Here is a 14,635-nt window from a genome sequence, read left to right on the forward strand (position 1 = left end):
AAGAAGAGGTCTGAGCGAACGTAATCTGTAGATGTCAAGTGCAGGCATAATAAACCTTGTGATGCCGATCCAATGTGGAACATATGATGGATATGTGAAAAAGCCTCCAATCATAAGCGGTAGAGGTTAATGCAATAAGTGAATATAAGCATAAATGGGACAGGAATAATCCTATACTGAACACTAGAGAGTCAAAGAAACACCAGAAACCATGTATAAATTGTATGAATACACTTAATGTAGGACTCATAACGGCTAAAGCGCTCTGGTATGAAAAACCCTTTTAATATATCAAGGAATGGGGCGCATGAACATGTAAAGAGAAAAGAACAAAACACAATAGTGTAATATGTCCAAATAATAAATATGAGTGATAACAACGTGATGCACTCACAAAGGTAGTAAGTAAAGGAGGCCCATCAAATTAGAAAAATTCTTCTGGGTGTCTGGAAAGCAAATGAAGAAAACCACAAATGGTGCAGTATAATGAAACTATATTTAATAGAAAGAGAGCTTATATAACTCACAAAAAACCGAAATGTTATGCAAAATAGCAGATTAAAAACGTCCAGCAGATCAAAGGAAGTCCAAATACGATAAAGGCTCAGTCTCAACGCGTTTCGCCAAACTCCGTTGGCTTCTTCAGGAGAAAAAAAAATAAGTGTATTCCAACAAGGTAAATGATCTGTAAGTCCGCATAAAGTGAAGGATTTGACGATGCGGACTTACAGATCATTTACCTTGATCTGCTGGACGTTTTTAATCTGCTATTTTGCATAACATTTCGGTTATGCCAACCCTTTTGTGAGTTATATAAGCTCTATTTCTATTAAATATAGTTTCATTATACTGCACCATTTGTGGTTTTCTTCATTTGCTTTCCAGACACCCAGAAGAATTTTTCTAATTTGATGGGCCTCCTTTACTTACTACCTTTGTGAGTGCATCACGTTGTTATCACTCATATTTATTATTTGGACATATTACACTCTTGTGTTTTGTTCTTTTCTCTCTACATGTTCATGCGCCCCATTCCTTGATATATTTGCTGTTGTACACTTTATGAGGAGTGTTGTTTTTGGGAGCTGCTAACCTTATTAGGGTATTTACTTTTTTATATTTATCACGTGGAGGTGTTTCGCTTTTGTTTATTATGAAAAACCCTTTTCCCTGTTTGAAGGGGTTTTTTTTTGGGGGGGGGGGGGGTTTACAAATCGGGCAATAACACAAGCTCATGACTGCAGGCTACTATGAAATGATATGCACAGTGCAGAAAAAACACTTATTTTAGAATCCAGTCCTTTTATTTGCATTTCCTTGTAAAAAAAAAAAAAGAAAATTCCCTCGCCAATGCCTAAACAATACTCGGTTATGCTGTACAACTGTGTGTCTACATTCCTGATCAGAAAGAAAGATCTTCATGTAGAAGTTTTGGAAGTACATGATCAGGGACATTCAATTTACTAACCATTTATTGCATTTCCTCCTTTCGCCAAAATTTTTTTGATTATCCACATGTGAAATTTATATTACTGTGTGTATATATATATATATATATATATATATATATATATGTGTTTGTGTTTCCAAGACTGGCCTAACATATAGACTGCTATTGGCAGACCCCCCCCCCCCCCCAACAGCAGTTTCTAGCCTTGTATCATGTAGCAAGTATGCCTGGGGGTGCTAGCAGAGACATGGTTTGTCTAGCTTGCTAGGACATCTAAGCCCAGCCCTGAACTTTGTGTTTTGTGACATTGTCATTGACAACCGCACAATGGGAGAGCTGCGAGCCTTTAATGGAGCAGCTGCCCTAGCCGATTTTTTCCTCTACTGAAACAACCCAGCCATGATTGGGAAGCAGAACAAGACCACTAATGATCAGATGATTCCAAGGGTTACTGTCAAGAGGTGTTTATCTACCCTGCAGGTGTTTTTCTTTTGGGATGTCGGTAATCCTTGCTACTCGTTTAGATGACAAGATGCCAGTCTTGCTGTCATGTTTCCCCTCAGATTGCAACGCTTTGTTAGGGGTTTTTATGCCTCTAACATCCATCAGGGACTCCCTACGTCAAATATTCCAGTCTCCTACAAGGGCTGACCCACTGCAAAAGAGGTTAAACAAACTGTGAAAGAAAACATTTCTCCATAGCCTAACGCATGAAGAAAATCGCGGCTTGTCTGGACACCTTGTATTACTCAGTTCAGTTTGAGACCACAGACCAATATTATGGGAAATCACTCTTGCAAGAAATGAGACATCACCTTGAATGCATAGACAACCAAGGCCATGAAAATAACAGGGTAATCCAGAACTTTGCTACCCATCTGATCTCCTTGAGTTATACTGTGTGGACAAAAGTACTGGGACACCTGACCATTACACCAACAGGGGCTTTTATGATATTGCATTCTGTATACAGTACATAGACATTCATATTTAGTTGGCCTGCCCTTTCCAACTATAACAGCTTCCACTATTCTAGTAAGGCTTTCCACGAGATTTTGGTATGTTGCTGTGGGAAATTTGGCCTATTCATCATCAAATCAGGCACTGGTGTTAGACAAGAAGGTCTGGCTCATAATCTCTGTTCCAGTTCATCTCAAAGGTATTTTATGGGGGTGGAGGTCAGGGCTCTGTATGGGCCACAAGTTCTTCCATACCAAACTCATATAACCATGTATTTATGGACCTTGTTGTGGGTCACAGTCATGCTGTAGTAGAAAACGGCCTTCCCCAAACTGTTCCCACAAAATTGGAACAGCATTGTCCAAAATGTCTTGGTATACTAAAGCATTGAGATTTCCTTTCGCTGGAAGTAAGGCGCCTAGTCCAACCCCTGAAAAAAAAAAAAAACCCCAGCCTTAAACCATTATCCCTGTCACGGAGCTGGATAGTCCGACCGACTACCTCTGCTGACTTGTGCTCCTTAAGTCTGGGACAACGCGCTCTTTCCCCGGTTTCCCAGTCACTAACCAAGTGTAGGGTATAAACAAAATGAAGACTTTTTTTTTTTTTTTTTTTTTTTCACACATGGCTGGATCTAGCCAGCAAAGCACACATTAACATACATTAAGGCATTGGGATACAATGGGTACACAGTGTCAGTAAAGGGATTAACAATGCAATGGGGTCCCAGGAAAACGGATGGTTTGGCCGTGGTAAATGTCTGTAGTGATGGAACTTGGGGGGGGGGCAACACAGGGAAAGGTAATTGCAAAACATCATCCTCAGAGTCTCTAATGCTTAGGAAATTTGGTAAAACCTGTACCAGGGGGAAAATGAGTGGAAACTGACCCCCTACACACAGAAGTCTTTACAAAGCCAGGGCCCATAGTCGGTAGGAAGGAGGTTGGCCATCGTTTCTCTCCAGGGGCCCCAGTGATGGAGGGTTCCGTCACAGGGAGTTTGAAGTACTATTTTCTAGAAACCCTAAATGGCTAGTGAAACGTTCACTTGGGACCTTCTCTACATTTGTAGACAACATAACACCATGTTTTGTATAGGTGCATGAAAGTGTCCTTGTACTGTAGACTTTGCACTTCCTCTCCCTTCCTAGGCTTGAGTTTCACATTACGAGGAAGCAGTAGCGTACCTAAATGAGGGTGGTCCGCCCCGGGTGCAACTCATCAGGAGTTTGCCGCGATGGCCGCCTAACGCGGACGTGTAGCTCACTGCTGTGGTGTCCGCACACTGTCGTGAGGAAACTTTCACCGCCCAGGTGGAGCAGGAAACTGGGCGTGGAAAGAGTTTCCTCACACAGTGCACGGGCGCCACAGCAGTGAGCTGCAGGCTCAGGTTAGGGGGCCGTCGGGTTACATAGACAGCTACGCGGCCCCAGTGATAATTGGCCGGCCCACAGACTAGTGATCTGCAAGAGAGGTAAGGGGATGCGGGAGAATGAATGAGTGTTGAAGGGCAGAAGTGGCTCAGGCAGGCTGTTTAGAGGGGCCGATTTGGCACAGGCAGGTTGCTTCAGGGGCAGAGGTGTGGCACAGCCAGGGTGCTTCAGTGGCACAGGCAGGTGGTTTTAAGGGCAGAACCTACCACGTCAATGTCTGGCTTACCGTATAGTGATAGGGGTTATACTGCACTACCGTCTATGTCTGGCTCAGTATATAGTAATGGGAGTTATGCTGTACCATATATGTTCAGTAAATTTTATTTATTTAAACTTATATAATTTATTTATAAGTTCATTTATTTTTTCAGATTTTTTCCAGTTGACTTACAGTTTACAAATTTGTGAAATAAATATTCTTGCCAGCATTAATTCTTTTGTAGGGGGGGCACATACTCTAGGTACGTCCCTGCAAGAAAGGGGTGAACTGGCGACAGGGTCACGGGCGGCCAAGGTTCATTGATGCATGTCAGTGGTGAAGGCGGGTCTCCGTGGTCCAATCTAACCGATGAGCTACTGTATCTTAAATTGCTGAAAAAGTTAATGTCGTATATGGGGGTGCGTAGCTGCAGGACAGTCTTGGTGCCCATGCTGATCCCTGTTCACTGCCAAAAATGCCTACAATGGCCACAGAGCAATGGAAGAAGGTGGCCTAGTCTGGTGAATTTTGTTTTAATTTACATCATGTGGATGGCCGGGTGTGTGTGTGTCCAGTGGCATAACTATAGGGGTCTCAGCAGGACAGTAAGCTGCAGAAGCGGTGAGTGGTAAGCGGGGAGTCTATGTATGAATGAGCATGAATGTGTATGTATAAATGTGTGTGTGTATGGATGTGTAATTGTGTTTGTCACTGGTGTAACTACAGGGGTCACAGGAGTCGCAGACCAGCTGTTTGCGGCAAAGATGGCACTGATAAGATGTTTGGGGCAAAAGGCACTCACAAGCTGTTTAGGGCAAAGTTGGCATTTGGGGCATGTTGCTTGGTGAATTGGGGGGATCCAGGGCAATTTTTGTACCAGGGCCCTGTGGTTTCTTTTTTTTTTTTCCAAAATCCAAAGTATATTTGTTTTTTAGAGAAGGTAAGGTGTACAGGAAGTAAAAAGGGAAGGGAAGACCCAAGGCTTAGTATTTTTATCCACCATGTTCCCCTTGATGACGCTCAACAAATGAGTAGCCTGGTAGTATTTTTAATGTCTGATAATGCTAGTCCTCCCCTGGACTTTGGCCAGGTAAGCTGGGAGAACTTCTGCCGTGGGCTTTTATTGCCTCAAACAAATTTGATTATAACAGACCTCGAGGAGGCAAAGAACCCGTTGGGGATATGGATTCCCCTGCTGTGTGCCATTCCCAATTTGTACCGTAAAGTGGCCAGATTGTTAAAATGAAATCCGGGATATTTTTTTTTTAATTAGCAAATGGTGAAAAACTATTTTAGAAGCATATTTTCTTCAAACTATATATGCAATGTATTTGGTACGTGTTTATGAAGTGATTGTATGATATATGCCTCGCATTTTGTCCATGAGATAAAAAGAAAAATACTTAGAATCTTTTGGGCAGAGTCAGATTAAGCGCATCATGGGCTTGGTGCTGAGGATTTTGGTAGGCCTTAAATCTTAACTCCTCAGCATCCATGTGTACTGGATAAAGATGACATCAGATAATATATGATAGAATCTTATGTGATAGGATTGGGAATAAATCAGTATACAAAAAAGTCATCATAAATGGGATACCCGAAGCCACAATTTAGTGCTAATCCTGTTTAATAAAATATGCAGATTGAAATAGAGTAAATAACACAAAATATTTACTTTTCCTCTCACTGATTTCTGGGCCTAGAATGTTTTGTTCCCTGAAGCGACAAATTCAGGAGGGCGTGTTATCTCTGGATAAGTAAAAATTAAATAGTTCAATTTATTTCTACAGTAAGTAAAGTGCCAGAAAACAGATACACACACACACACACAGGGCCGGACTGGCCCACCGGGATACCGGGAAATTTCCCGGTGGGCCGGAAGGTCCGTGGGCTGGGCGGCCGGCAGACTAACCATGAAGACAGCCGCTGAGCGGCTGCAAATGGCATTGAACGCCTCCCTCGGTGCCAGGGGCGGGCTGGGCAGGGGGGCAATTGCCCCCCAGGCTGCCCGAAATCTAATCAAAGCGGCCCCTGGGTGCTGACGCGGCCGGCCGGCATCAGCACCCAGCAGCCGTGTGCGATGGCCGTCTAGTGATGGGAGCAGTGTGAGGGGTGAAAGCTCCGCCCCCTCACACTGACCTTTCACCCCTCACTCTGCTCCCATCACTATGCGGCCATCAGACTGCTGGGAATGTAATCTGAACGGCCGATGCGTGCTGATGCCGCCGGCCGCCTCTGCTTCAATACTTTTTTTTTACTTTATATGGCAAGCCGATCCAGCTTACCATATAAATAAAAAAAAAGTGTTAAAGTAGCTCCGGCCGGCGGCATCAGCACGCAGCGGCCGTTTAGATTACATTCCCAGCAGTCTGATGGCTGCATAGTGATGGGAGCAGCGTGAGGTGGAAGCTCCACCCCTCGCACTCAGACTGCTGCAGCACCGGATGTCAGGTCAGTGGCATCCTGTCAGCATAGAGGAGAACAGTGTGCAGCTACCAGGAAGTCAAGACAAGTAGAAGGTGAGTAAAATAATGTATTTTTTGTACTGTATAATGTTTTTTGTATTTGTTAAAAACAAAAAAAATCGGCATGTGTGTGTATGTAAGTGTGTCCCCCTATATGCCACTCTGCCTCCAGAAATGCCTTATACCCCCCTATATGCCACTCTGTCCCATGATATGCCTTTTAACCCCCTATATGCCAGAGTGGCATATAGGGGTATAAGGCATTTCTGGATGCAGAGTGGCATAAAGGGGGTTAAAAGGTATATCATGGGGCAGAGGAGCATATAGGAGGGTATAAAGCATATCGGGGAGGCAGAGTGGCATATAGGGGGCATAAGGATTTTCTGGAGGCAGAGTGCCCCATGATATGCCTTTTAACCCCCTTCATGCCACTCTGCCTCCAGAAATGCCATATACCCCCTATATGCCACTCTGTCCCATGATATGCCTTTTAACCCCCTATATGGCAGAGTGGCATATAGGGGGTTAGAAGGCATATCATGGGACAGAGTGGCATATATAATTTTTTATTTAATATGGCAAGCTGGATCGGCTTGCCATATAAAGTAAACAAAAATGTCCCATGATATGCCTTTTAACCTCCTATATGGCAGAGTGGCATATAGGGGGTTAGAAGGCATATCATGGGACAGAGTGGCATATAGGAGGGTTGAGGCATATCAGGGAGGCAGAGTGGCATATAGGGGGGTATAAGGCTTTTCTGGAGGCAGAGTGCCCCATGATATGCCTTTTAACCCCCTTTATTCCACTCTGCCTCCAGAAATGCCTTATACCCCCCTATATGCCACTCTGTCCCATGATATGCCTTTTAACCCCCTATATGCCAGAGTGGCATATAGGGGTATAAGGCATTTCTGGATGCAGAGTGACAAATAATGAGATAAAAAGAATGGCGAATAGTGTGACGCGGGTATGTATAAGGGGTGCGTGTGGGTATAAGAGCTTCACCGTGAGATAAGCTATATGGGGCTGGTCTCCAAATTTTTCCAGGGCTGCTTTTCAGTCCCAGTCCGGCCCTGCACACACACCAGGGTGGGCTCTGCCACACCGACACCCAAACACACACAAGACAGGCTCTGCCACACCGACACCAAGACACACAAACCAGGACAGGCTCCGCCACACTGACATGAGCCTATGCATCACCCATACTGCAGGGCAGCATTTTATCTGGGCTGGTCAGCAAAATGTAAAAGTTATACGTGTTCTGGAAAAGATAGCTGATGTGGTCACCCTAAAGCAGGGCTTGACAAATTTGTTGTGAATCTAGGCGCCAGCTAAAAAAGTTAGGAGCCAGGATTTTTTTTAAACTAACAGTTGGTTAGGAGTGATCTGATCATCATCAGCCCACTTACTAAACTCACAGCATTTGACCTGGAAGAACCCTCTCCCCCTGTCCCTGAAGCTGCCTCTGGCAGCTCGGAAGCAATTGCTGGTCTATAGACGAGCCATTGCAGGGGGGAGTCTGATGACTGCTGTAGGCTTCCATGCCTATAGGAATCAAAGGGCTTGTGGGAGCTCGTTTTTGCTGTTGCTGGTTTGCCTGGGCTTCCAGGCAGACCACCAGCAGCAGAGCCCCTTACAAAATGGGAATTAACCCCTAAATGCCGCGATCATTGAAGGGGTTAACACTGCCCTGTCGCTCTCATGGAGCGATCAGGCAGCAGGGGGATGTTGTGTCAGGTCCCCACACTTGTGTGGGGACCCAATCAACACTGAACCCCCTTTCCTGAAGCTGCCTGTGGCTTTCCTGAAGCTGCCTGTGGTTTTTCTGCAATCGGGGTTTCAGCCTACAGGATCACTCCGTGGGAGTGATCACAGGCTCGGGGGCGGGCTCTGAGTTGCTGTGCTGTCTGCCCAGACTCCCGTGGTGACGCGGGGGCATTTTTTTGTGGATGTAAGAGGCTGACAAACTCCTAGGCGCCAGGACAAAATTCTGAGTCGCCATGGCGACCTGGCGCCTGGGATTTGTCGAGCCCTGCCCTAAAGCCCCACACTCTTGTGTATTTTCCCCAGCTAGTCTCAGTATTGATTTATGTGATGCCCCCAGCCAGCACCCCTTGTGAATTAATGTCCCCACACTCTTGTATATTGCCCCCTTGGTATCATGTCAGCCCTGGCATTGCATCCACAGGACCTGCCCAACACCTAGATTGAAAGCATAGGACTTGCCGTTTTTGCAACCAAACAGCCTGAGGCATCCTAGCCTCAAACAGCCTGGAAGGCGGCCTCTCTGGTGGTTGCAAATTTCTCGGAGGTGGTGTGGGAGAGAAGCCATTATGAAATAAATCAAAGATACAGAAGGACACAGAAGATAACGCAATATATCTACAAACATAAAAGATATTTACAAATAAGACACAGCATGATCTTCAATATCGTCTAAATGGCGGGAAAACGCAAAGTACTTTTTTTTTTCCATTGCACACAAAAAGTGAAAAGAAAGTAAAATATGGATGATAAAGAAGTCATGGCCCTAAAATTATAAAGGGTGAAACTCAATATAAGTTTTAAGAGATAAAAATATCAAATCTAAGCAAAAACAGAATATATTGATAATGAACATAATATACATAATATGTATGTCATGGCACCCAAAAAAGATTAAGGATAAAGACAAGCTTTTGGACAAAACAAAACCCATTAGTAATTTTTATTCACCCAAACAGATGGAATTAGAAACGATAAGATCAAGGAAATATTTAAGTGGAGACTCCAACTCAAGACTGCTGATGCTTCAAATATATCTGAGAAAGAAATTCCACTTTAAGGATCACTAATCAGTCACTGGGTCAAATGTTAGATGTACTATATAACAAACTGAAACAAGATATGGATAAAAACTCATCTGAATTAAGGAAAGAAATGGAACATTTAGCAGAAGTAGCTGAGCTGCAGGCGAATCAACTCAATAAGATGCAAGATGAAAATATGAATCTACAGCTCTTAAATGGCTTGATTGATAAGAGTTCATTTCTTAGAGAATAAGGTGATTGAATTAAAAGACCGTTCCAGACGTAAAAATATTCATCTCGGAGGAATTCCAGAATCCGTCCGAAACGATCAGATGGAGGCCTATTTGGAAGGTCTTTTTAGTTCCATTATACCTTTAGAACAATTGGGACCCCACTTTATAGAAACCTTCCATAGATTACAAAAACCAAAAGAAGTGGATGTCTCCCTCCCCCGAGACGTGATAATAAGATTTGCAAATTTAGATTTAAAAAATAATATTATGCAAGGCTTCAAAAATAAATTGACGAATTCTGTTCCAGAACAATATTTTTCCAGATTTTTCGTTCACAACCCGACAACTAAGAAGAAAATTCTTTAATTCAACACTAATTCTCAGAAAAAATGAAATCAGATATAGATGAAGATTTCCTACTGGAGTATTGGTATACTAATAAAGAAAACACATATCTTCTAAAAGACCCAGAAGCTTTAAAAGAAAAGATCTCATACACCCAAACATTTTTCCTGCGGCAGCTGCAGGACACGAGTTAATAGCGTTATATAATATGCTTTATAACTCATATGTAGTAGTATGCATGAGGAATGTGTGGAATAAGAGTGTTTGGTATAGGGGCCGGTATTAAGATGCCAAAGGGATAGGGGGCGATACCTGATGTCCCTTAGGATAGCAACTTAAAATGCTAAAGGATTGAATTCACCTAAACAAAAAGAGGATACCTTTATAAGTTTTTAGTAGAAAATAAATTAGATGTTATATTTGTACAGGAGACGCATTGGAAAGAACATCCTAAAAAAATTTGGAAATTTACTAAACATATTGAAATTTATACAGCATGCTTTTTGGGTCAAAGTAAAAGAGGAGTTGCATTAGTATTTTCGAATAAGTTAAAATTAGAACCAATACATGAGACAGCAGATCCAAATGGAAGGTATCAAATAGTAATTATAAAAATAAACGATGTATTGTATACTTTTTTAAATGTTTATTCTCCATTTAAAACATTCTTGAAAGAAATCTTTTTTGAAACTAGAGAACTTTACAATTGGCATCCTTGTGTGGGGAGGTGACTTTAATTGTGTAGTGGATGCCAAAATTAATAAAAGCTATAGGCAGAAAAGGGAATTAGATCCACATCTTGAAGATACATCTTCAGCTTTTCAAAATGTTTTATCACAAAACTCTCTATGACTGCTGGAGGGGTTTCCATCCAATAGAAAGATATTATTCTTTTTATTTAGCTGTGCACCAAACACATTCCCGTATAGATTTATTTTTATTGAGACCTCAGATTCTAAGTAAAAAGTTATTAAGATACATATAGGTTTAATTTCCTGGTCTGATCATGCTCCCGTTATTCTTGAATTAAAAAATAATGATCAATATAAACTAAAAACAAAAATGGAAACTTAATGAAAGTATTATAACTATTCAAACTAATTTAGACTATCTTCACATTGAGGCAGAAACCTTTATGGCTGCTAATGATAATGGCGAAGTATCCTCTGGGACGGTATGGTGTGCTTTTAAGTGCTATATGAGAGGTTTAATAGTAAAGCTTGGTGCAGAAAGGAAAAAAAAATAATAATAATTTAACTATTAATGAACTATATATCAGGTTATCTGAACTTGAAATGACAAATAAAGCAAGATTTCATCAGAAAATACTTAAAATTAGAGCAGAAATAAAGATAAAAACCTATGATAAAATCAGCAAGTTATTAATTACTAAGCTGAAACAAAAATTGTATTATGGAAATAATAGAACTGGTAAACTACTAACCAAAAAAATACAATTTAATAAAAGAGCAAAAATAATTAAAAAGATAGTAGTAAGCGATAAATATCTGGACCCAGTGGGTATTGCAAAGGCATTTGGCGATTATTATAGTACACTATATAATTTATCTGACACTAACGTTAATAACACAAGGGATACTGATAACTTCTTAGATACGTTAAACTTACCCAAAATATCTAAATTTGATTTAGACATATTAAATAACCTATAACAATTCAAGAAATAGATGAAACGATTAACAATTTAAAACCGGGGAAAGCACCAGGCCCAGATGGCTTTTCGTCACACTTTTATAAAGAGTGCATAGAGATCGCAGCGTCTGTGCCTCTCTCATGGTCCGTCCAGGGGAAACTTTGAACAGCTGCCACTAATGTTTTTGGACCACTATACTGTGGTACCCTGCCTTCCTTTTAATCTTGCTGCGGAAAATAAAAATAAATGTTTTTTGTACCCAATGATATATTTTCATATATTGTATCACTAGCTTCTGTAGCAGAGGGTGGCCAATGCTCTCACTGCTGCTGTCCCCAGTTAGCTGACTTGGCCACAAAGGTCTATAAGTAGGGCTGCAACTAACGATTATTTTAATAATCGATTAGTTGGCCGATTATTTTTTCGATTAATCGGATAAAAAAATGCTATTTTTTTTTTACTTTAAAATAATGTAATAAAAAACTTACAATTTACACTTTCATCTCTATCACAATGGCATTTCTCTATTCACCTTCTTATTTTACTGACATAATAAAAAAAGCTACAAGAACCCAAACACAGTGTTTCTCAAACTAGGTTTTAATACAAAGTTATTAGTAAATATTAATTCATATTTAATAAACACAACAAATATTTAATAAAAACTATGAGAAAAAAGCCTTGTTTATATTTTCTTTTATTTACCAAACTGCCCCCGGTTATGCACATCTGACCCCCAGCTTGCCACTCTGCCCCCAGATATGCCTTATACCTCCTATATGCCATAGATTTCATTGTGCCCCCGATATGCCTTATACTCCTTATATGCCAGTGATATGTCTTATGCCCCCCCTGATATGCCTAATATCGATATGCCCTATACCCCCTATATGCCACTGTGCCCCCTGATATGCCTTATAACTTCCAATATGCCACTCGCCCCCATTTATGCCTTATACCTCCCTATATGCCACTGTGCACCGATATGCCACTCCGCCCCCCATAAATGCCCTGCACCACCCTGTAATCCATTATACTCCCTGATTCAACACTCTGCCTCCCCCAGATATGCCACTCTGAAATTCATTATACCCCCCATACGACTCCCTAGTGTTTTGTGAACCTCCGTTACTGACAGGCACTTTCACTGCAGCTTCATAGAAGCCCCAGCGAAAGTGAATGGTAGTAACGGAGGCTGTCTGTGCGCATCGCGCAGACCCCCACCAGCTGACAGACAGGATGATACTCTGCAGGAGACCTCGATTCTCCGTCAGCTGGTGGGGGTCTGCACGATGTGCACAGACAGCCTCCGTTACTACCCTTCACTTCCGCTGGAGGGGAGAGACGGATGTTGTCTGTGCGCATCGCACGGACACCCACCGGCCGACAGTGAGGGGAATCCAGGTCCCCTGCAGCGTTGCGGGGGATCTGGATTCTAGTGTTATAATCCGATCTCTGTTTGAGGTCGGATTATATAAAGAGAGGAGTTTTTCAGAGCATTTGCTCTGAAAAAACCTCTTTTTAATAATCGATAAAAATTAATTCGATTAATCGATTTTAAAAATCTTTGTCAACGATTTTCATTATCGATTATTATCAATTTTATCGATTAGTTGTTGCAGCCCTATCTATAAATCTTTATGTTCACTAACTAATTAACATTTTACAGAATTTAAAACAGTGTGCAATGCTATGCTGCAAATAGCAAACAATACAGTAAACGTACATACAGTGGAACAAAGACAAAGTAATATGGAGGATATCACTGTACAACTGCAAAATGAGATAGCAGTCTGACGTTCTTTCATTCAATCCCTAATTAACAAAATATGTGTAGTAGAGGAAAAAATAACCTACACTTCATTGGCCCATTAGAGTCTATTATTAGCAACCATAAAGTCTTGGTTGCCAAACAAAAGCATTCAATCTGCCATACAATGATATAAACCCATTGTGCCTTAAAATGGCTCATTGATTGGGGCCTGGCAGGAAATCAGAAATGCCTGTGCTCTGCCAGGAATTATCCCAGTGCTGAAATTTTGAGATAAAGTTGCGTCAATCCTCTGATCTTCTCTGACCAACCTAGAAAGGCGAAAGTTCAGTGGAGGTCTTTTGCTAGGTGGCTGTTCTGGTAAGGAGAGGCAATGTGAGGCATTTGGGTACAGGTGCTTTTCAGATCTAAATATGGGTCCCTGGGTTGGAGCAATTGGAGAGCAGGGTGGGCCAATGCTCCATTCCCCATTCTGTGGAAAATCCATGCCAGCTTTTCCAGGAGGGTAGAAGTCTTCATATGAAGTGCTGTGGTCGGGCCGATGTTGTCCGGGTTATACAGGGTTAAAAGTCTGGGGGCAGGACATGTAGCACATGGATAGGGTAGGACATGAAAGAGAACACACTATACACAAGTAAACACCACATATATGGGGAAAGTACATAAGTCACCAATACTTAATATATCCACACATAACATCGGCTGGTCACAACCACTACTACAGACGGCCCGGAGCCTCCCTCTTTCATCTCTCTCTCACTAATTTGCCTATACATGGGTCAGCATAGCTTCCCGCAGCAGAAGCTCAAGTGAGGCAGGCTATCATAATGCAGTGATCATAACTTTCCTGCAGACTCTCCTGTTCCTTTAGACTCCAACACTGCCCAGCACCACACCACACACACACACACACACACAATACTATCACACAACCCTATCCAGCAGGCCTTCCATTCTTCACTTCCTGCACACAACATGATCCAGGAGGCCCTTCTTCTGTCCATTCGCACAACACAGGCAGGCAGGTCTTCCCTTCATCTTTGCACACAACACAATCTGGCAGTTCCTCCCCCATACAACACAATCTGAGTGCTAGCGTGAACTGTACATCATGCTGGAAGGAGCATACTGCGTTGAATCATAGTACACTTTGCTTTAAGCCCTGCCCAGTGTGACCGACTTATATTATTGCTTTAGGATTTTATTTACTTTTATTTTGGTGGTCTGATGCCAGTCTACATATATGTAGAAAAGCTGCGCCGTACATCACGTAACATCACAAGTCTCACATGTCATGCTAATTGGACATTCCAGCCATCATTACTGGTACC

Source organism: Sceloporus occidentalis, unplaced genomic scaffold, assembly GCF_023333645.1.
Source record: "Sceloporus occidentalis isolate IW3139 unplaced genomic scaffold, rSceOcc1.0.p SCAF_30, whole genome shotgun sequence".
NCBI lineage: Eukaryota > Metazoa > Chordata > Lepidosauria > Squamata > Phrynosomatidae > Sceloporus > Sceloporus occidentalis.